The following is a 25552-nucleotide window of genomic DNA, read 5'->3' as shown; positions in this document are numbered from 1 at the left end:
ATAGTCAAAAAAATAATACCAACCAGACCTGGTTCAATGACTTTATTTGAAATACTGTAATAACCCTTTAGACACCAGTAAAACTCCAGCAGATTGTGAACAGTTTATACAGGAACATCTATTTTCACCAACATTCAGAAACAAAATCTTTTCATATTGCTTAATGTTTTAATTAATTGAACGTTTCACTGAGAATTCTCATGGATCTGCAGGAGTGTTTTCAAATTTTACCAGCATGTAAAGAGTTATAAAAAATCATCTAAAAAATCATATTGGACACAGGTCTGCTAAGGACACAGTGCAACAGCACACCCTTCACACAGACATGGGGTGATTGTATTGGGTAACTCTTTACAATAAGGTCCCATGAATTGGCATTTACTAACGTAGCTGTTAACATGAATTCATGATGTACAAATACATTACCAAAGCAGTGCAGAATACATTTTCAGCAGTTTGTACTCAACAACTGCATTAGTTAATGCCAGTGTGACCTTACTGTAACATGTTACCGAGCGCTATCCTGGGGAGAGTGCCTGCTTGTGTGCGGTTTAGGCTGACTCTGCTGCCCCCTGCAGGGCGTCGGGTGTGGGTGTACACCGGGAGCAGCGTGCTGGGGCCCCGCAGCCTGGAGAAGCTGGGCCTGCCTGGCAGCCTGGAGCGTGTGGAGGGAGCCCTGGAGAGGGGCAAGGGCAAGGCCCTGCTCTTCGGCGGGGAGAAATACTGGAGGTGAGGAGGCACAGAGCGGCACCACTGCTAAGGCTTACTACTGACCAGACCTGGGTCAAATAGGTTTTTGTATTGGATTCAAATACTTTTCTACACTTTACTTATCTTGTCTGGTGCACTGGAACCAATGAAATACTCTCAAAAAGTGCTAACCCCACCTTCTGGTCATATTGGCAGACTCAGTTACCCCAGGCATGATCAATAGAGCACAGAAAAGTATTTGAATCCAAAACTAATATGTATTTGACCCAGGTCTGCTACTGACACAGTCTGAGTGCAGCATTTTCTGGGCAGTGCTAAGGTTTACAACTGACACAGTCTGAGTGCAGCTTTCTCTGGGTACTGCTAAGGTTTACAACTGACACAGTCTGAGTGCAGCGTTCTCTGGGCACTGTGCTGCTAAGGTTTACTACTGACACAGTCTGAGTGCAGTGTTCTCTGGGCACTGTGGTGCTAAGGTTTACTACTGACACAGTCTGAGTGCTGCGTTCTCTGGGAGCTGTGTTGCTAAAGTTTACTACTGACACAGTCTGAATGCAGCGTTCTCTGGGCACTGTGCTGCTAAGATTTACTACTGACACAGTCTGAGTGCTGCGTTCTCTGGGCACTGTGGTGCTAAGGTTTACTACTGACACAGTCTGAGTGCAGCGTTCTCTTTGCACTGCTAAAGTTTACTACTGACACAGTCTGAGTGCTGCGTACTCTGGACACTGCTAAGGTTTACTACTGACACAGTCTGAGTGCAGCGTTCTCTGGGCACTGTGGTGCTAAGGTTTACTACTGACACAGTCTGAGTGCTGCGTTCTCTTTGCACTGCTAAAGTTTACTACTTACACAGTATGAGTGCAGTGTTCTGTGGATGGTGTGCTACTAACGTTTACTACTGACACAGTCTGAGTGCAGCTTTCTCTGGGCACTGTGGTGCTATGGTTTACTACTGACACAGTCTGAGTGCTGCGTTCTCTGGGAGCTGTGCTGCTAAGGTTTATTACTGACACAGTTTGTGTGCTGCGTTCTCTGGATGCAGTTCTGCTAAGGTTTACTACTGACACAGTCTGAGTGCAGCGTTCTCTGAGAACTGTGCTGCTTAGGTTTACTACTGACACAGTCTGAGTGCAGCGTCCTCTGGGCACTGTGCTGCTAAGGTTTACTACTGACACAGTCTGAGTGCAGCATTCTCTGGGCACTGTGCTGCTAAGGTTTACTACTGACCCAGTCTGAGTGCTGCGTTCTCTAAATGCTTATGTGGAGTGGGATCCATTGAAGTGTATGGGTCCCTTTCTAGCCTCAATAAAATCAGTTAGCCTACATTCCTTTCCACAGCAGCACACATTATTGAGTTTCACAGTGAGCAGTGGCAAGACTCAATCCGCGTGACTTTGGAACAGAAGAATGGCGTCTTTGCACAGGGTCTCCACAGGGAAAGCTTGTGTAAAATCCTTTGATAGTGTATGATTACACACAGAGGAACCGTTACCAGCTCCCGGTGTGCTGGGTGGTCTGGGACTGCATACAGTTGGATGGATTGAATGAAAGTCCCATTTTAGACAAACTAAATCAATCAACCAAAAAAAATAAAAAAATCTTTAATTAACTAACCAAAATAATGACGAGAGCTGGAACAGACAGAGCTTTTGTGTAATACTGCAGGACCTGTATGTGTCTTATCTCTGCAACCTGTTCTCAATCGTTGTCACGCACTGCCATCTACAGGCTGGACGTAAAAACCCAGACCATCAACGAGGGCTACCCACGCGATGTAGACCAGGACTTTGGAGATGTACCCATCGATGCTCACGATGTCTTCCTGTACAAAGGTGAGTATTCAAGTCCACAATTGAATTATAGGAGCAGAAAACTATTCACCATCACCTACGCTGTGGTAAAATTCCAGCAGAATACTGGTGATAATCATAAACATCTGTTTTCACCAATATTCAGAAACAAAAATCTTCTATTGCATATGGCTCAGTTAGTAACATTTTATGTTTAAAATTCTGAGGGATCTGCAGAAATATTTACCTATTTAATGCCATTTGCAGAGTTAAGTTTCAAGTGACTTCTTTGTCAGATATGGTGCACATAATGTGTACACAGAAAAGGTCATAGATTATAGAGGGAGAGTATGGGTAAGTAGTGTACGATTAACCATTTAATGGTCTGCTGTGTGTCTCTGCAGGACACACCTACTTCTGACGCGAAAGTTTCTATTGGAGGATGAACTCCCGAAAGCAGGTGGACCGGGTTGGCTACATCAAGTATGACGTTCTGAAGTGTCCTGACCCCTCCCGCCGCCATTGGTGAGGACGACTCCCCCCTTTGCAGATCTCTTCAGAATAATTAACTGGCGTTCAGCATTTTGTTACCCCTGTGGGACTTAACTGTGTCGTATCAGCTGAAAAGCCTGACGAGACAGTTTGAGAATGACACGTTGCATCTGCAATTCCTGAGGTTTGAAACATCGTCTTCGATGATATGAAATGGGAATATTTGGCCTCATGCTCAAGGCTCAAATTTCAGAACAGTGGTAACCAACCCTACGTCCTGTAGGTTTTCACTCCCACTCTAGCAAAGCACACCTCTTTCAACAGCTAGAGGTCTTGTTCAGCTGCTTATCAGTAGTGTGCCAAATTAGGGTTGGAATGAAAACCTGTTTGATCTCCAGAAACAGGGTTGGTTACCAATGTTTCAGAACATAGCACTTGAAATAAAATAGTTTTTTATCTGTTCTTTTAAAGTCAAGATTTTTTTGTGTGTCACTTTGAAAGGTACAGTGACACATTACCACATACGTATGTTTTGCACAATTATATATCACTGTGATTTAACAGTGGACATTGCCTGTCACAACCATCAGGCTCTCTGGTTGGTCACAAAAACAATGCACCATAATATGTGAATGAACTTTTTTCTCACATACTACCACATGTCTGATTCATGGCAATATTAAGTATTTCTAAATTTATACATGTGACCAAATATGTGTTTTTGGATGAAACACAAAGACCAAAGAGCAAAAATAATTCAAATCTGTGAATAACAATTTTGCAATAATGTTGCAAATTATTAATCTGACTATCATTGACATTTTCACTAGTGGTGAGAAAGTTAAATCATCAATTCTTACAAATATGTACCTACATGTTGTTTAATAATTCTTATTGTTTGTACTGAAATTAAAGTTTCTAATTCAGCAGACCGAATTCTCGGTCTGTTTCTACTGCTTTTAACCTGTTTGCCTGGAGCAAACTCGAAGTCATTTGTGTCTGCTTTGAAAGCCTTGATTATTTAAATTGTTTATTTTATTTTATTTGAGTCTTATCATAAGCATGTTTTCTTGTTATGTTCATGAAATGAAAAATTTTATAGCTCAAGGGAAATGTTGTCACTTTGTAGAACTGCAAGTTCAATAAACAAGCCATTTAAATACCTACTGTGTCTGCTGTGATTATATCTACTCTACGGCCGGCTCGAAGGGCCGCAACAAACAAAGTCCAAATGCACCAAAAACAGACAGAAACTGATCTAAAAACACAAACTCAGACATGTATCAATCTAAAACACAAACTAAAACAAACAAAAACCCACAAAGTTCACAAAATAAAAGAGTCTTCACAAAAACCTACCACACACAAAAGAAACCCCAAAGAAGATCTCCCCAAGGCTAACGCGTTAACTAATGTTACCTAATGTTCAATCTATTAGCGTTATCGAAAGCTGAAAAGTTGAAGCGAAAGATTACGGCATTTTTAAAAAAATGTTAACGTAGTGTTTTGTGTAGCGACCTGGTTGAAACAGCTCATTTCTCCGATGCAGTTTACTGGAGGTTGATTTAATTAGCGGTATTAATGTGACAAGAAGCGCTTTGTCGTTTGAAGGCGTGACAGTTTAACTGTTACTTGTAAACCATACTGTTATATTGTCGTTTATCAATAAAAAATCGATTGCACATATTGTTGGTGCTCCTTACATTTTGGTGGGTGCTCCTAACTTTTTGAAGTTGGGAGCACCAGTACTACCAAGTAAAAAAGTTAATTTCGAGCCCTGATATATTATTGAAGCTGCACTTCCCTGGCATATTGTCGGCACAGTAGGGCCTACGTTTACTAACTGCTACATTAGCAGAAGCGTGCCTGTTGGGCGTGCCTGTAAACAGACTGAGCCAGACCGAATTAACTTCTCTCACCACCAAAATACCGGGAAGGTTACGTGCCAGTTTATGTTTTATTACTATACATACTATTTTTATGATTGGATTAATTAGTAATTATATTTGATGCAACTTTAGCTATATTTCCATTACTTTCCAAAACTTTTCAAAAAATATTATTTTCCATAACTTTTCCAGGGCCTGGAAATTGCATTTTAAATTTCAATGACTTTTCCAGGTTTTTCATGACCGTACGAACCCTGTATTAATGATTATTGATAATAAACAAACCATAGCACTACTACAACAGCAATATAAAGTCATTTAATAGTGTGCTGGTGCTGTGCCATTGCATGTGGTCAGTACAGTCTGTATGCACTGTGGCATAGAGTCTATCAGAGTCTGGAATTCTGCAGAATGACATTCCACAGGAAAGTCAAGAAACTCACAGTTAGTTGGTGGAACTGGAGAAAGCTATATCAGGTGCCATTGCAAAATATGTACTGTAAATATTAAACATGGTTCAGATCATGTGACTGTAAAGGCCATATGGGTCATATCAGTGTTCTTCTCCTCAAACCACTGGGGTAACGTTTTGTGTCAACACACACACACACACACAAGCACACGCACACACACACACACACACACACAGATGCTCACGCACACACACACACACACAAGCACACACGCACACGCACACGCACACACACACACACACACACACACACAGATGCTCACACACTCACACACGCACACACGCACACACACACATACAAAGCACACACACAGATGCTCACACACACACACACAAGCACACGCACACACAAAACACACACACAAAGCACACACACAGATGCACACACACACACACACACACAAGCACACACGCACACACTCACACATACACACACACACAAGCACACGCACACACACACACACACACACACACACAGATGCTCACACACACTCACGCACACACGCACACACAAAACACACACACAGATGCTCACACACACACACACACACAAGCACACACACACACACACACACACACACATACAGATGAACACACACACACACACAAAACACACACACAGATGCTCACACACTCACACACGCACACACACACACACACATACACACACACACATATACAGATGAACACACACATACACATATACACGCAGAAATCCCCACCTCACGCTCTTTACATTGCTAAACATCTGCTGTCTTCAAAATGCCTCTCGTTTCCATTTAATGACCTCCAGGGGTTTAGCTGCTAGCTAGCCATGCCTAGTTTCTAAATTTCAGTGAAGTTTTGCTGGTCACATGCTGTAATTTGCTAGCACATCTTTGCAAATCACACTGAGGGGCACTCGGTCCTGTCCAAGTAAATCCCAAATAGGTTAACTGGCCATCATACTTGGTTTGGTGCCGGTGCTTTGAAGCTGTGGTGCCTCTGCTCTAAAAAACCTCTCCATGTTGCTTAGCTAACTAGCCGGCAGATGGTTCCTTGGAGACTGCAGACTGACGTAGTAACATTAGAACAAGCCAAGCCAAAATCTAGAGGCCCTCTGGCCTCTAGATTTTCCTAACAGCAGGCTAGTCCAAAAGGGACAGACAGTTCAAAATTGAGAGCCTCTCAAAACAACTGGTGATTTCATTTTCACAGTAATGTGTCAGTTTATTTATTGGTTTAGCACCTTTTCTGTATTGCCTGTTCATTACTTAAATCATGTGAGTGAGTCTGCTGTGTGTTTGTGTCTATTCACCCTCCCCTCTCTGTGCCTCCCTTGCAGCTCTCTGGCGCCCCCCTGAGGAGGCCTGCCTCACACTTTTAAATCCTCTGCCCTTGTTAAATTAACGTTTCACTTTAAACCAAAAACATGCAACATGATAACATGATAAACTACTGAACTTCTGTTAGAAAGGGGAAAAAATCGATAATTTACATTTTTTCATGAATAATTATTTTTCTTTTTTCATTTCTCAGTTACAACATAGTTTTACTTAGAGTACTGTGATAGAATTCTGTAAGCATAGCCTTGAATATTTGATGTGTGAAAACACACATTTAACAGAGAGAGAGAGAGAAAGAGAGGGAGACAGAGAGAGAGAGAGAGAGAGAGAAAGGGGGGGAAACAGAGAGAGAGAGGAGACAGTGGCTCACTTAAACAACATGAAATGGTCCATCACACATTGAAACAGAATGTTGTGCAGATTACTGGACATAATAAAATTGATAGGGGAGTGTCCAAAAGAACCAAATGATGCCTAATGAGTCCACATTTACACCCAAGTACAGCTTACTGCTCAAGAGTAACCAAGCGTAACCAAACTCAAGAGTACAACTGTGATTCACACACACACGCAAACACACACACACACACGTACATGCGCCCACAAATGTTACCACATCATAAACACCAGCTCAAATGAGTCATTCAGAGAACTGGTAGTGTGATAATATCTTTGGTTGTTTGAGAAAATATCTCTGATAATTGAACAATTATAATTAGGATCTGCCCATCACTATTTTGGAAATTATGTACAGTACAAAAATGCTGAAATATAGTTAAAATTGTGTATGCTGTATTATACATACACAGTCGCTAAATGTTGCATATGAGCAGGTCAAGGCTGTAGTTAAAAGAGTTAACGTGGTGAATAAAAGCACCAGACTCCCAGGTCTCTTGTGCAAGCTCGAGCTTAAACCTGCACTCACATCCTTGCCACAGTTGCATTTCCTTCCCTTCACTCGGGTCATGACAGATGCCACAGATCCAGCTAAGAACAGGAAGGACACTGACCGTTTCTGTTTCTTTCAGATACACACTCCAAAACAGAAGCGTCGCCTTCAGATCCAGCAGCAATGAGGCTAGCTTTGGTCCTCTCCTTCCTCTCAGGTAAACACAGACATCTCTGTTTTACTCTCATTCTGATTGGCTGATGCAATCCATTATTATAGGATAGGAGCGTGGTGGACTGATTAGTGTTAGTTTCCGCTGTACCAGGGTTTTAATCAACCACTGAGTTTTATCCACGCAATGAATGCTGAGCAGAAATGTGGAAACTTAAAGAGAACGTGGTTAACATAATCTCATAAAAAATATGTTTTCAACGTACAAAAATGCCAAGTTACTCACACATACAAGACCAGTCCAGGCCTGCCATTAAAAGTATTGATATCAAAATGACGCCAAGTTACGGTACTACAAACAATATAGGCTATCTTGCCTCACCGAAATTAAATAAGATGTATTCCAAAGCAATACTACCCAATATTTCCTCAATTCTTTCAAGTCACTTGGCCCTGTGTGTATAAGCATGCACTAGATGGACAGGCCAAACATATGTGTCTGGATGGCTCTCTCACAGTCAGGATTGATTGTATATGTCCAATTTGTATTGGTATGTATGTATTTCGCTGCCCAGCCTTTCTGTTGCGTGAATGATAGTATGTTTCTGGGTATAAGTGTGTGTTCTTAAATGTGAATGTAACATGCTGCGAGGGAAATGTTCCCACGGGGATAAAGAAGTTCTCTATGTATGTATGTACGTATTTTACATGCAGTATTTATTGTACGTAGCAAATATACAATAACTTGTACATGTACTCAAATTCAGTTCAGAAGCAAGTATAAACATGTTTTCTGGACAAATATACTTCTTGTAGTTACTCACCAGCAGTTTTGTACATGAATTTCAATGTGTTCCGTGAGGCAATTTGAAATATTTGAGTATTTGATCTGACAAAAAGTTTGCATGACATTGTAAAATGGTAAGATTACAAAACACAGAGCCAAGTAACTTGAAAGAATTGAGGAAATATTGGGTAGCATTGCTTTGGAATACATCTTATTTAATTTCGGTGAGGCAAGATAGCCTATATTGTTTGTAGTACCGTAACTTGGCGTCATTTTGATATCAATACTTTTAATGGCAGGCCTGGCCTGGTCTTGTATGTGTGAGTAACTTGGCATTTTTGTACGTTGAAAACGTGTTTTTTATGAGATATCATTTCTTTTTGCAAAGCGTTTTATTATGAGAGCAATAAATGCAAAGTGACCCTGTAAGAAACGGTTGTGGATTATGGCTATCCCTGTGTGAATTTGTACAGTCTGATGAGTGTGTACCGTTTAGCAGTTTCGGTTTGCTATATATGTAAAACAGTGGCTGTGACAAAGGGTGCGGTGGCATAAGTGTAAATGCATAAGCAGCGCAGGTGAAATATGGCGAGTGTATGTACTCACGGAATTGACGGCCATCCAACGAGCCTTGATTGACAAAAGAATCAGCAAGCAAATAGAATTAGAGCTCCCCAGGTCACAACTTGTATACCCTTCTGTCCTGCTCCATTGTCTGTTATTTCGTAGAGATGCACTTTTAGTGTTTGTAAGGTTTATAAGGCATTTTGATCGGCTTATCTGCAGGTAGGAATCCTCTTCGCTGTTTTGCTAAGCTAGAACCGGAAAAGTTGATAGTGGAGAATAGGAGCAGACGCATATGTCCCAGCAGGCTTTGCATATGAGAAAATAACGACAGTGTGAGATAAATTAGGAGAAATTATGAAATTTCGTAGTTGAAACTATATGTTTTTAGCAGAATGGGCATGTAGGTGAAGGGTGACATGATCACAGACTATAGTGCGAAGTAAATGAAGTGACCATGAGCGAGCTTAGTTTTCTTATGGAATGGTATATATAACAGTCTGTAAAAAGTACTGATTGTTAAAGTGGAGGGTTAAGTAACATGTGAAATCTCTTATACTTATGTGCTTTTGTCATGTTCAGTACTAGCAGTTATAATTATGAGTGAGTCGTGAATTGAAATGTAATGTTTTAATGGGGAGTTGCAGAACGTACATAGAGAACAGGGCGAGGTAACATGAATGTGGAAACGTGGCGTTTGCTGATAAGGTTTTGTAGGGTAGCCAAGTGAATAAATATAGTTAGTAGAAATAGCACAGTGGTGAACTGGTGTAACTTTTTTAATAAAAGGAATACATTTTCCGTCATGAAATGCATATCGGTGGCCGTGAGTGAGTTTTGGTAAAGCAAATATAAGCGTAAGAAAATGTTAGTGTAAAAGAGGAAATTATCTGCCTGAGGGCGAGGCGGGATTCAATCCTTCAACCAGAGTTTTACCAGCGTGTGACTTTGTTAGTGCAGCACCATGACATAGCTGTGCAATGCGTAAAATATCATTAGCAAACCTGTCCGTGGTTTTAAAGAATACAGGCGAGTAAGCACAGAAGAGCTCCCTTTGAATCCATATGGCTCTGCAATATTGTAGCCGGTTAATAACTGAACATGCAGACGGTACGTCATAATACAGTGTATACGTTCGGTGAACGGCGGGTAGATATGGTGCAAAAGCAATAATTGAGAAGTAGTAGACAATTATTAGTGAGGGTAAAAGCAGGTTGAAGAAACGTGTTCCTAGCTGGGCTGAACCTAGAACCCTGTATTCCCAAGACTGTAATCTTGCCCACTAGGCCACAGACAGACTAGCTGTTTAAACTGAAAATGCTTCAGAGTAAAAAGGTATGGGGAGGTGAAGATTTGGCTGGTGTCGGTAAAGTGTCCAATAGGGAGACGTGTTGTTAGTGGGATAGGCGGTAGGAAAAATAAGAATGAGAAGAAGAAGAAGACGAAGAAGAAGAAGAAGAAGAAGGAGAAAACGCAAAATCCCCTTAGTTTTATTGTGTGGACATGTGAAGTTGTTTATGAAATATGTCTGTTGAAATGGGGTCAGAATGTACAGAATTTAATGTTTTTAAGGGCTGAGTGTCTGTGGCTGTTGTGGTTATTTCTGTGGGGAACCCTGAAAAGTGCCAAACTCTCGGTGCTGTATAGGTATGGGGCATGCCCCCGCCAAGGCGTAACTTGGCGGGATGGCATACCTGCCATACCAATACATGTGTTTATATAAAACTGTAAATGTTCTGTAATAGCTGTGTTCAGCAATGTGCCGGATATAAGCTGAAATATGCTATTAATGGGTTGGGCATAATTCATGGAGAACACATTCATAACATGTAAATTAATGTTGTTATAACATATGTGCATAGTGTCTATGGTGAAGCATTAATCTGAAATGTTTTTCTGTGCCATTGTACTGAGGAGCCTTGCTCTAGTGATAAAATGGCTACACTACACTTAAGCATTATCATAAAACATTTCTTCTGCTTTTTTAGGAGCCTACTCTGCTGTTGTCTGGGGTCCAGGGGAGGTGAGGGTCTTGGTGGGTGACAGTGTGACTGTCCCCTGTAGATATACAGATTATGATAAGAATGAGAAATACTGGTGCAAAGAAAATATACTAAGTCATTGTAGCATTTTAGTGAAGACTGGTGGCACCACCAAAGACGAAAGAATGTCGATTAGAGATAATCAAACAGAGAGAGTGTTCTCTGTAACTATGAAGAATGTGAGAGAGAAGGACGATGGATGGCATCAGTGTGGAATATCAATCCCGGGAAGGATCGATGAATTGAGTCCAGTGTACATCAGTGTCAATAAAGGTATTTTTCATTAATCCCTTTCATAGCGCTAAGTATGACAGGAATTGACTTTTGAGTTGAGAATATTAAGGCCCGTAACATAAAGTTTTTGGTAATTACAGAAAACCTTAATATGAAGCTATAGTATACTGTAAGTGCACGGTGCACAATGTATATGTTGCATATGAATAATATGCTAATTAATTTAATATAAATTTTTTTATACAAAAAAATCCCCCTGATTCATAATCGATTTGGAACAACAGTAGTTGTATTTTGTTACATGTTATATGAATAAGTGGTGTAAAAATAAAAAACATGCACCTTTTTAGTGAAGTAATGTTACAATCTGGTGAGGTTCCATTTCAGAAGGAAAATAATTTTCTTTTTCTTTTTTGGCTAAAGCACAATGCTCAATATACTATGATGGAATTCTATAATCAGACACTTATATGTTTAATTCTGTATTTTTTCATATTTCATTCTCAGTCCAGGCTCCACAGAGGGTGATAAGCCAAACCAAAGGAAACGTAACAGTCCGGTGTAAATATCACAAATCATACACTGACCATGTCAAATACTGGTGCAAAGAAAACCTTCTACTTTCATGTTCCACCCTGGTGAAGACCGGGGACTCAGATACTCAGAGCCGGATCTCTATCAGAGATGATAAAGCAGAGGGAGTATTTTACATCACAATGACGGACCTCACCAAGGATGATCAGGGGTCTTATATGTGTGGGATATCAAAAACTTTCTTTGATGAAAGAGTCCCGGTGTATGTTCAAGTGAATGAAGGTATGGAGCAATCAAAACAGTGTTAATTCCTGTAGCATTTATTATCAGTGTAATGAATTTGAGCCTTTTGTTAATATTGTAAAGAAATCCAAACCAAAATATCATTAGCAAATAGAGATAGGTGTGAAAATATGTATATGGATATGAATCAGATAACAACTCCATTACTGAGGAATATGTTTCAGGTGATGAGCACAGCACAGTAAACTGTGTTAAATCAGGTCTGGCAGAGTGCATATGGTCCCTGTTGGACTCATTATGTGCTCTATTAGAGTATAATTAACACTGGGCATTTTACTGTGTGGGACTGGTTCACAACATGAGGGAAAAGACAGCCGTTTTAAAGAAGCATTTCAGACTATAGGAAACAGCTAATTTATTCACGCTATGGTAATCAAGTGTTCTTCTTTTCATACATTTTTTAAATTCCTCTAGGTGCGACCATACCATATCTCTTGGGCCCGGTGAATGTAACTGGGCAAGCATCCAGAAGTAAAACAATCAGATGTCAGTATTCTGCAGATTACACCGATAGTGTTAAATACTGGTGTAAAAAAGCTGGTGTGGATGGGTGCAGCCCTGTGGTGAACACTGAAAATAAAGAAAGAGAAGACAGAACCCAGATCAGAGATTACCCTTCCAACAGACAGTTCCTGATCACCATCAGAAGCCTCACAGCACAGGACACTGGCGTGTACTATTGTGGAGCGAGGGGACATTCCTCCCTCAGTGACAGACAGGTTCCGGTGAACCTGAATGTTGAAGCAGGTAAGGGTGCTCACACTGCATCATGGGTATCTGGATGCTTTAAGTCAAATGAAATTCTTTGAAACATATATAATTTCCAATATTGCTCTTTAGGATATTTCTGCATTGCAGAGATACGAAACTAAAAGATTTTTTTTTTTTTTTAAAGTCCATCATGTAAACGCTGGTTTTGTTCTTTGAAAAAAATTATGTAACAGGAGAAACAGAAAAAGGAAATAGAATTTCGACAGAAAAACCAGAAGGATCAACATTCCCAAAGAATTCCCCGTAAGTAAACCACAATCAAAAATAAGATAGAAAAATAGTAGTTTATGTGTTAAACAGTGCAGAAAATTTGTATATATTATACAAAATTTTATATAAATTATATACCAATGTTAGCAAGGTACTCTCAAAATAAGTCCGAAATTTTTCTTTACATCTGTGATAAACTTGAACATCAACGTAACCAGCAGCACAGAAGGATGACCCCAAACAAAGCTTTCTCCATTTATGACTGCTGCACATGAACATGCTGACATGACAGAGCGTGTCTCTGTCAGCGAGTCTGTCTCTCTGGAGGAAAAGTGCCTCGCTCTTATTGGTTGGGTGCCTGGTATTTCCTCCCTGATAGGGATTCTTCATCCCCGCTGCCCACTCTCGCCATTTCCGCTGGAGCTCTTCTGCTGCTCTGCTGTGTGGCCGCTGGCATCGCATGGAAGATCAAACGTGAGTTTTTACAGGGATTTTGTTTCCACGCATCGAAAAAGTTGTTCCTGTTTGCTGAGTTTATGTGATTAGTCTCTGCCAAAGTCCAGCTCTCCTTAGTTACTGTTGCTAAATAATTCCGTCAAGTTTTCGCTTTAGAAGGCAAGCTTCCATAGAAAACTCACTGAGAGGACTCGTCAGTTATATTCACTTTTTTTATGTATGGAGTTTATCCAATTGAACACAGACTACCCCTGTGTTAATCAAGTGGCTCCCAGGTACATTACAGTGCACTGCACTTAATTTATTTCAAAGAAGTCTTGAAAAAACAGCTTTATTTTCCTGAGTAGCCGGACGAAGGCTACAGTTACCATATTCAGCCAATGCTTACTGTACTTACTGTTTTCGACCAGTTGACTCTGCATGCCCATAACTATCTACAGTAAATGCTTCCAGATAAGGACATCAAATAAGTTGTCATGTCATCTTTATTTCCTTCTCTCTGTGCTCCCACCTCCGTAGACGTCAGAGTTGTGTAGGCTACTGTTCTCCCCATGTCACGTTAAGTAGGCTAGCCTCGTTTTAATGGTGCTTTGTAGTCAAGGTTGCCAGGTGCCGCTTTCATTCTCCTACCATTGAGTCAAAATCCCGTATCTGAAACTGTTTTCACAGATATGTATCTGGCAACAACCTGTAGTTGATGTTAACCTTTATATATGTAACGGGGGAAACTTTCGCCAGCATTCTTCCCGCCGAGTCACTGCCAACCATTAATGACTACTTTTGGAGCCAAGGTTCTCTATCTCATACAGATTTTCACCCATTTTCAATTTCAGATTAAAAGCATATATATATATAAATATTCACTAAAAATTATGAACCTGGAGCACACAATATCAATTATAACAGTACATCACATGGTCACAGTATAATGATATCATGGTCACTTGGCCACATTAATTAATAATGACAACAAAAATAGAAAGTTCAGTGTTCTATATGGAGCTAAGTCTCTGGTGAGACTACAAAATCTGTGGTTATATTGTTAGAGAGCTTCTTCAAACAATACGACTTATAGCTATTTGTACAGAAACAGTATTTGTGGAATTAAGGGGTACCACTGCTGCTTAGTGTGTACAAACTTGCAGTCACATGACTCTGACTCCCATTTCGTTTCAGGTAAAATTAGACCAGCTGTGGAAGACAAAAATGAAAAGGTACTTTGGTCTTTGAATGAGATGGTCTTTGAAATTCACAAGTTATGTTTCATCCCCTTTAAAATGTTCATGAATTGTTCATAGGAAATAAAATGTGTGTTATCTTTTCTACTTGCTTTACATTCATTAGCGAGAGTTGTGGTTATGTAGCTTTTTGAAGTCTATATACATTCATAGCCATGACATAAGGAGCCCATAGCTATGATGGTAAAGTTTATAAAGGCTTTATGAACCTACAGTAAAGTGTTGCATTATTTCCTCCCCATTGTAGCCCCCAGGAGTCGCTGAAGTGACCTATGCTGAAGTTCTGACCAATGACAGCACACAGGAGCCGAGTGACGTGGTTTACTCCTATGTGAATCCACACCAGTGCTCACAGAGTCCTCCCCCACAGGACCAAGTTGTGTACTCTACTATTAACTCCTGAAAGCCCCATTTTTAGACATTTTAGACAACACTGCCAGACAGTCACTCCACACTCCCCAGAATTGCCTCATGCTGAGATTTTATTTTGTTTCTTATTCAAACCTGGGTCAAATTTTATATGGCGACCTGCTAACATTCGAAAACAGTTGTTCAGTTGTTCCCTGAGAATTTTTACCAAAATGTGTCCCTCATCAAAACGTGTAATTACATAAGCCTTATAATTATATGAAAATGTCATTATATGGAAATTCAAATTATATGAAAATAAGATTCATTTTCTTCTGAATGTTTTGCAAAAAAATATGTTGGTTTTTAAATTGTTAATGGTCTGTAGGAGTTTCACTGCTGGCTGAATGGTGAAAGTATTTGACCCTGGTGTGCTTGCTGTGAGAGTACTGCATTATAAAAATCTACACCCCTTTCTGTGCAAAAACAGTTTGAGTAATGTAATACCATTTCAGCTTAACATGCAAGAAAATTACTGCAACAGAGCAATGAACTTCCAAATTTGATTTACATGCAAACCAATTGCTGTAACATTGCGGGAATGTAAATCTGACACCTGATTTCCATCCATCCATCATCTATACACACTTATTCCTGGTCAGGGTCGTGGGGGGTGCTGGAGCCTATGCCAGGATGCGTTGGGCGAGACACAGGAATACACCCTGGACAGTTTGCAGGTTCACTGCCGGGCAACCTGTGTTGCAATTTAATGGAATTCAGAAATAAGGGATATCCTGGTAATTTGGTAGTTTGCACATTTTTCACTGTTACTTGGTTTTGAATACAGCCATTTAACAGGAGTTCTTCATATTTGGAGAAAATTGGTTTGGTACATTGACGAAACATGTATAAATTAGAATATAAAACCCCCTCATTGGTTGACTGCTTTTAAGTTACAGAACATTGCAGTCGCATGAAGGATTGTAAATAACCATTTCCTCAATGTCCAAATTCTTTTTTTAACTAAACACAGAAATCACAGGCTTTGTATTTATGAATGTGAGTTCAACAATACGACAATAACATTTCTTCAAGTGTATAACTGATGTATGCTACTAGCCTAACTAATGTATCTGTGCTACTAGTACAGACTGATTGTGATTTGAATCTGTGGTGGGTAAACGGAAAAGGGGTCGGACATTTTGTCTTTCAGCATGGGTCCTCAGTGAAGTCACACATGAAATGCACTCAATGGAATACACACATTTACTGTGCATTTCAGCATAAAGCAGCATGGTGCGCATGAAAGCATTTCCCTCCCTACAAACGCCTTGTGGGAAGAAGGCCATAATGTTGCATGCCACAAAAATAAATAAATAAATAAATAGATTACCTTTTACATTATAATGAAATTCTGGATATATGAAAAAATATAATCAATGTAAAACACATTGACAACATCTAATACATTATATACAAACAGTAGAATGCATATACTTTTTGCTGGCATCATTAAAAATGTTCAGGAGCTTATTAGTACTCACTGTATGTCTGCAGCATGCATAAACTGTGCAAGAGGATGCAGTGACTGCTGAGCATCAGATCTCATAATATTTTTTTTTTTGTTGGGGCGGGGGGGGGGGGGGGGGGGGGGGGGGAGTGTGTATGCAGGTTTGATTTCTGCCAGTTAGGCCCTGAGTCAATTAGTTCCTCATCATGTGGGAGGTACATACCACAGTACATCATATGGGGACACAAAATCATGGACAAAATCATTCATGAGCTTGTCAAGATATGTAACTAAAATGTCAAACCACATGAATGGTGAACCTGTGCAGCATTATAATATAAAATACTGCTTTCATGTTTCATGTTGTTTTCATGTAATCACCATGCTGTCCACTAGCTCTCTCTACTGGGAAATCTGTTGAATGGGAATAAAAGTTACAGAATGGAAAGTAAACTGTTAATGAACTGTTTAAAAAAAATATGTTTTTGTAAATTAATATCTGTACAGCTTAGCACAATTTATGTCTTTAATGACCCAACTAGTGTTTAATGTGCAAACATGAAATCTACACTTGATCATGAAAATACAAATAATTAAACTTAAAAACGCAAATAAATACATTTTGATTCATTGATGGTCAAGTTAGGTCATGCTTTGTAGTCTGGAGGCGGGAAGAAAAAATAAATGAGGAACATTTTTATACTTTTTAAGAAAAGAAATAGCCATCTTTTACTTTGGCTCTCAGTGTTCTGAGGTGCTCTGGTTTTAGCAGAACGATCGGCTTCCTGTCGACTTTTGGACATCGTATCTAGGGGACCGGATACTATATTTTAAATACTTTAACCTTTTAGACAGATGAGTAACTTGTATGACTTATCTTCTTTCACGCGGCTGTTTTTTGATAAAAATTCTCGGGTATGCAAGGTGTTTTCAATTTCACAGTCATGGTCCAGCCGTTTAAATTTTGAGCATTAAGACAACTTCTTGGTGAACAGCAAGAGGAAATATCATCACATGATCAGTTAAAAATAGTAAATAATAAAGCTTTAGAAAATGGGAGAAATGCGACACAGGAAGCTAATTGAGGAAGTCCACTGTCCACTGCCAGTACAGTGTGACAGAGTACTGAGGAGCAGCCTGTAGTTTTCTGACTATGGATTCCGCTATCTTTATTCTGCTTCTCTTTTTAGGTAATTTAACCGCTAATTTCACAAATACCTGGAGCGATGGAACAGAAAGTATAACATTAATCTCCCATGTGCCTTTTTTCCCACAGGTTGTCACTTATCAAGGGGACAGGACAGAGTAGACGCATCAGGAATGGTTTTGCTGCGATTGCCTTTTAATCCGTATTTCAATTATTATGAAAAGTTCTGCTGCAAATTTTACCAAGGTATTTGTCTTCCTTTTGTGGACAACAGAGGATATGCCGGTGACATCTATAAGGGAAGAATATCTCTAATCGAATACAACGGATGTATGGATGTGACGATCAGGAATTTACAAAAGTCAGACAGTGGACTGTACCGATGTGCCATAACTGATCCACAGTATCACGTTTACAAGGACTTCATAGTTGTAATACCAGGCTGTCACGGTTTCTATGCAGGGTAGATCATTTTTCTGTGCCTGCACTGGCTCAGTGGTTAGCATTCCGATTAGCCACTCGGCTAATCGTTATTTTGGTGTGTGGGGACGATTAGTTCGAGCTTGCAGATTAGCCACTCGGCTAATCGTTATTTTTGGTTCCTGTGGGAGGATTGTTCCTGCTTGAACATTCCGTGCATTCCTGCAGGGTTACCTCTGATCTGTTTCACCTGTGGGTTGCTCACATCTTCCGCTGATTACCAGCCACACCTGTGGCTGGGTATTTAAAGCGTCAGTAGGCAGTGGAACGGTGCTTGAGTGTAACGTGTTTTGCTCTAGCCAGTTCCCTGTCGTATTTCTGAGCAAGGTGTAAGGAATTTAAGAACAAAGAAATTTTAAAAAAATTCTGACTTCAGTTTGTTTGTTTTTTCTTTTGAGAAAAAGGTATTAGGACGGTATATGTCCAGATTCTGAGGCTGGCGGTTTTAAGAGGTTATTGTGTCACCGTTGGGGCACAAACCTTTCTGCCCCTTACTAACTAGTTTCCCCCCTGGTTTTAGTTGGCCTCAGAACGTCTTTTGTTTGTTTTTGAAAAGACATTTTCTTTTTCTCTGCTTCGGGTCGAAGTCGTTTTTTCTTCTTTTCTTTTCCCTGTTCCTTTAATTTCTTTATATACTCCTTCTTTATATACTCCCTTAGGAGTATAGCACCCCCTTCTCATTTCGTCTCTCACGAGACTCAGTGGTTACTGGAGTGCCCCTTTGGTAACTTATAGATCCCCTGTTTGGTCGGGTCTGGTCTTCACACTTCCCCTCCCTCACACAGGCAAGGCCCGTATCGCTGAACAGCCTATGCTCATTATCTCAATGCCCATTCAAAGTGCTGTTGTCTCAGAAAAGTTTGTTACAGGAGCCAATCACAGCATTTCCGCTGATTCGGTTTCCTGGGTCTTTCATTATTATGAGATTTATCTGCTTAAAAAATACTACTCAGGATTCATTTCCAAAATGACAGGGTACATAAAATATGTCTTAAAAATGTGTGAAAATTTATATATTTGCTTTTCAAATGTTTGAGAAAACATAATGTAAACATTAACCTGCATTGCTTCAGTATACATCCAGCTGAATGTAAAAAGGTTGTGTAAGTCGCTCTGGATAAGAGCATCTGCTTAATGCCTGTAAAGTAATGTAATGTAATGTAATTAGCAGTGGTAGAAGAAGGACAGTCCAGATAAAGAAAAGCTGTTTGCTGTTTTTGATTGAAATAAATCAATAGGGCTTTCTTTGATTTTATTGTTTGTTGCTTTGAATATAATTGACAAATTATGTTGGCAATAAGGTTTATGTATGAACTCTTCCTTTTTCACAAATAGTTTAGTTTCAGATACCAGGTGTCCACACTTTCAGCAGTCAGAAACCTATCAATTTCACCTACTGTATCATTCTGCAATAGGCCTATATTCATTTAAAATGTAAGGTCTTTCTAAATTTTACTCCCGAACATTGAATTTGAAATGACGCAATGAATATTAAGTTGAAGTGCAGACTCAACTTTAATATGAGGGTATTTACATCCATATTGGGTGCTCCCTGTTTGAATTACAGCCCTTTTAATCCATAGTTCCCCCCATTTAGATGACCGAAAGAAATTGGACAGTTGACTGCTCAGCTGTTTCTTAGCCAATTGTGTTCTGTTGCATCATAAGTTAACACAAGCTACAAAATCTAAGAAAAGGTCTAGAGCTGATTCTAGGTGTGGCATCTGTATTTGGAGTCTGTTGGTGTTATCTCTCAACATGAGCACTAAGGAAGTGTCAATACCAGTGTAGTCACCTTTAGGCTGAAAAATCTAAATTAATCAACCAAAGATGTCTCCAAAACAGTGGATGTGTCAAAAACATCTTTTCTGTCAAACAGTCAAACTGTCAAACAGATCAAGAACACTCATACACTACCATAAAGAGAAGACTACACTTGCATAACCTCGGAGTGTGCACCCCAAGATGAAAAGCACCAGTAAGCCTCACGAACAGAACAGAGCTTAGAGTTTGCATAAAAAGTACTTAATATTTATAGATGAGATGAGTACTAACCTGTTGCAAAGTGATTAAAAGATGAACGTATGGAGAAAAGGAAGGAAGAGACCCAAAGCATCCCACCTCATCTGTGAAACATGGTGGAGGTAGTGTTATGGCTTGGGCGTGTGTGGCTGCTAGTGGAACTGACTCACTTGTATTTACTGATGATGTGACTTCTGAAGTGCACATACACATCTTATCTGCCCAGGTCCAGCCGAATGCCACAAAATTAATTGGATGCCACTTCACCTTGCAGTCAATGAGCCCAAAACCACTGCTCAAGCAACCAAGGAGTTTTTCAGGGCCGAAGAGTAGAATGTTTTTGACAGACAGGCCTGGCAGAGCATCACCAGGGAAGATACCCAGGATCTGGTGATGTCTACGGCTTGCACAACCCCTAAAAAGGGGGGGACTACTCATAAAAAGGCTGTAATTCCTACACAGATCACCCAATATGGATGTAAATGCCTTCAAATTGGAGCTGATGGTCTGCACATTAACCTCATCTTCACTGATTAATTTCCAATCCAATGTGGTGGAGTACAGAGCCAAAACAACAAAAATATCGTATCACTATCCAAATACTTATGGACTGCACTGTAGCATATGATGATTAAAAGCCCTGAAATGTGAATATGGGCTATTAATTATTCATGGCCAGCATTTTGCTTTTTCACCTTTGTCTCCACCATTTGAAATGGGCAATCATATTTTGACCAGCGCTCATTGCTGAAACTGCGGCTGTCGATTCTCATACATCTCACTGCATACTTGTCTGCACTTGATTACTGTATAATGTTGAGTGCTGACAAGTATGCGCCCTCCTCCAAAGCATGCAGTGCCTTATCACAGCACAGTTCACAAGTCGGGCTCACACAGACAGCGGGACACCGAGGGGAAACAGGCAGGCTTGCAGGTGCCTGATCCCTCCCTTTCCAGGGTGACACTACACCCAGTTATGTCTCTCTGTGGAGCTGCCAGCCTCAGTCAACATGCCCATCCGTGTGCTATAACAGTGCCTTTACAGGATGAGCCACCTCAGGGTGATTCACTTTCATTCACTTCAATTTCATTTGTGTACCGCTTTATACAGAGAACTGTCACAAAGACACTTTACAGAGAAGCAAGGCAAGAGACAGAGCAAAAAGAGCAAGCAGAGCAGACACCAGACCTGAACCCCCCAAATAGCTGTACATGAGGTAGAAAACTCCCAATGGGGAGAAAACCCTCAAAAGGTGACGAGAAAGAACTCCCCAATGGGAAGAAATCTCGAGAGTAACCCGGCTATAGAGGGGGAGTCTATACTCCACTGGCCAGCCTGGTGTAAAGTAGCAGTAGAATGTAATGCAGCAGAAATGCTACAGGAACTATCAGATTTTGTCAGGATAGAGATATCTGAGATTAAAGTTACTAACACAGCATTGCAGTTTTTTTTTTTATTTACCTTTTTGCATCTCCAGCACATGTGGTCTACATAGTCAGGTGTGCAAACCATCATTCTTATAATACAACACTTCAAAACATGTAATAAACATTTGCATTGAAGCTGGAGATTGCATGTATTTTTCATTTTCCCTCATTACATAAAAAAGAAATATGAATATTTCATTTGCAATTTCAAAATTGCTGCGCTTTTAACTTTGCAGAGTAGGTTTTTCAAATGTTTTTTTTCAAGAACTCCATTGCTTTCAATTACCAGTAATGATTGTTACATCGTTCAGTTATGATCATTCTAATCACATATATGTGATCTTACACCTTATAGGGTTAAGGCACATGCAGCAATGGTCCAAACAGTATCTGAAATACCCCCATTCTCGCTTACAGGACCAAAACCTGGCCCTGACCCCGTTCCTCCTACCCGTGCTGCAACTGACCCCACCCCCACCGAGAAGACCACTCCCCGGACCACAACAACTACTACACCTGCTCCTGTGGACCCCTCTCTGGATGCTTGCTGCGTGGACAAATTTGACACCATCACTCTGATCCAGCAGGAGCTGCACTTGTTCAAGGACGGGTAAGCTAGCAGCGAGAAAGGAGAACAGATAGGGCTCTGCATCGTACCAACACACTTGAGTGATCTGTACCCCACGAATAGGAGCCTGCCATTTCACAATTTGGCATGGGAAGGTCTTCGTAAGGCCATTGGTATAACTAAGGAAGGACTGTTGCAGGTGGAATTATTGTTTTAAGTTTGTCATAAGTCACTGTTAGTGAGCATTTGCCACCATGTACACAGATATCCCTCTTAACCAGTCTAGTTTACAGACCCTGAGCCTCTGAAATTGCTTTAAAATGTCAAAGCTTGACAACCTGCAGCAGAGATTTTAGAATTAGAACTTCTGGACCAATGTTTCCTAGACTGGCCCAAAAGCTCTAATAACAGAAACTGTTTTTAGCCTCTTGTTCAACACCTATAATGTTCCCTATGATCCAAATCTAAAATACAATCTGAAATCTGGTCTGGAGTCCAGGGGTGAAGCACTGTGTGTGAACTAAGGTGTTAAACGGCTCTTGGAAAAACTCTTGATTGAGAGGTTGATTGATTGAATTATTAGAGAATAAGATGGATGATGGGTGTTTCCCAGCGCTGGTGATGGTAATCTTCTCTAACATTGGGCTGTCGCCTCGTCCTGTGCAGCCAGTACCGGAAGGTGTCGCAGAAGAATGAGATCAAGGGTCCTTACCTCCGAGACATGGCCTGCCCTCCCCTCCACCATCGACTCCGCCTTCGAGGAGGGCATTTTCTGCTCACTTAGAAAATCTACTTCTTCTCAGGTACTAATGTCTCTACGGCAACAGCGCCGCATCCTGCCCTTTGACCTCTGCTGTGTTTCAGAACATTTAATTCTGACTGAAGTTGTCATCAGCTGTGGGGATTATTTTCTTCTTGTACATCACATAATCAAGATGTAATAGTCAAAAACATAATACCAACCAGACCTGGTTCAATGACTTTATTTGAAATACTTTAATAACCCTTTAGACACCTGTAAAACTCCAGCATATTGTGGACAGTTTATACAGAACATCTATTTTCACCAACATTCAGAAACAAAATCTTTTCATATTGCTTAATGTTTTAATTAATTGAACGTTTCACTGAGAATTCTCATGGATCTGCAGGAGTGTTTTCAAATTTTACCAGCATGTAAAGAGTTATAAAAAATCATCTAAAAAATCATATTGGACACAGGTCTGCTAAGGACACAACAGCACACCCTTCACACAGACATGGGGTGATTGTTTTGGGTAACTTGTTACAATAAGGTCTCATGAATTGGCATTAGCTAACATAGCTGTTAACATGAATTCACGATGTACAAATACATTAACAAAGCAGTGCAGAATACATTTTCAGTAGTTTGTACTAAACAACTGCATTAGTTAATGCCAGTCCATGTGAGCTTACTGTAACATGTTACCGAGCGCTATCCTGGGGAGAGCGTGGGCTTGTGTGCAGTTTAGGCTGACTCTGCTGCCCCCTGCAGGGCGCCGGGTGTGGGTGTACACTGGGAGCAGCGTGCTGGAGCCCCACAGCCTGGAGAAGCTGGGCCTGCCTGGCAGCCTGGAGCGTGTGGAGGGAGCCCTGGAGAGGGGCAAGGGCAAGAGAAAGGGCAGTTCTCGGCGGGGAGAAATACTGGAGGTGAGGAGCCACAGAGCGGCAGCACTGCTAAGGCTTACTACTGACCAGACCTGGGTCAAATAGGTTTTTGTTTCGGATTCAAATACTTTTCTATACTTTACTTATCTTGTCTGGTGCATTGGAACCAATGAAATACTCTCAAAAAGTGCAAACCCCACCTTCTGGTCATATTGGCAGACTCAATTACCCCAGGCATGATCAATAGAGCACAGAAAAGTATTTGAATCCAAAACAAATATGTATTTGACCCAGGTCTGCTACTGACACAGTCTGAGTGCAGCATTCTCTGGGTACTGCTAAGGTTTACAACTGACACAGTCTGAGTGCAGCATTCTCTGGGCACTGCTAAGATTTACAACTGACACAGTCTGAGTGCTGCGTTCTCTGTGCATTGTTCTGCTAAGGTTTACTGACACAGTCTGAGTGCAGCTTTCTCAGGGCACTGTGCTGCTAAGGTGTACTACTGACACTGCCTGAGTGCTGCGTTCTCTGGGAGCTGAGCTGTGCTATTGGCAGACTCAGTTACCCCAGGCATGGTCAATAGAGCACAGAAAAGTATTTGAATCCAAAACAAATACGTATTTGACCCAGGTCTGCTACTGACACAGTCTGAGTGCAGCATTATCTGGACACTGCTAAAGTATACTACTGACACAGTCTGAGTGCAGCATTATCTGGACACTGCTAAAGTATACTACTGACACAGTCTGAGTGCAGCATTATCTGGACACTGCTAAAGTATACTACTGACACAGTCTGAGTGCAGCATTATCTGGACACTGCAAAAGTTTACTACTGACACAGTATGAGTGCAGCGTTCTGTGGATGCTGTGCTGCTAACGTTTACTACTGACACAGTATGAGTGCAGCTTTCTCTGGGCACTGCTAAAGTATACTACTGACACAGTATGAGTGCAGCTTTCTCTGGGCACCGTGATGCTAAGGTTTACTACTGACACAGTCTGAGTGCTGCGTTCTCTGGGAGCTGTGTTGCTAAGGTTTATTACTGACACAGTCTGAGTGCTGCATTCTCTGGATGCAGTGCTGCTAAGGTTTACTACTGACACAGTCTGAGTGCAGCGTTCTCCGAGAGCTGTGCTGCTTAGGTTTACTACTGACACAGTCTGAGTGCAGTGTTCTGTGGATGCTGTGCTGCTAACGTTTACTACTGACACAGTCTGAGTGCAGCTTTCTCTGGGCACTGTGATGCTAAGGTTTACTACTGACACAGTCTGAGTGCAGCATTCTCTGGGCACTGCTAAGGTTTACAACTGACACAGTCTGAGTGCTGCATTCTCTGTGCACTGTGCTGCTAAGGTTTACTGACACAGTCTGTGTGCAGCTTTCTCTGGGCACTGTGCTGCTAAGGTTTACTACTGACACAGTCTGAGTGCAGCTTTCTCTGGGCACTGTGATGCTAAGGTTTACTACTGACACAGTCTGAGTGCTGCATTCTCTGTGCACTGTGCTGCTAAGGTTTACTGACACAGTCTGAGT

At 40.8% G+C, this 25552-nt stretch overlaps 1 pseudogene; it reads left to right on the top strand.

Annotated features, from left to right (window-relative positions):
• Positions 1–25552, top strand: part of LOC118208713 — a 195067-nt pseudogene that overhangs the window by 142449 nt on the left and 27066 nt on the right.

Source organism: Anguilla anguilla, chromosome 11 (genome assembly GCF_013347855.1).
Source record: "Anguilla anguilla isolate fAngAng1 chromosome 11, fAngAng1.pri, whole genome shotgun sequence".
Classification (NCBI taxonomy): domain Eukaryota; kingdom Metazoa; phylum Chordata; class Actinopteri; order Anguilliformes; family Anguillidae; genus Anguilla; species Anguilla anguilla.
This window is presented reverse-complemented; position numbering and strand designations above follow the sequence as displayed.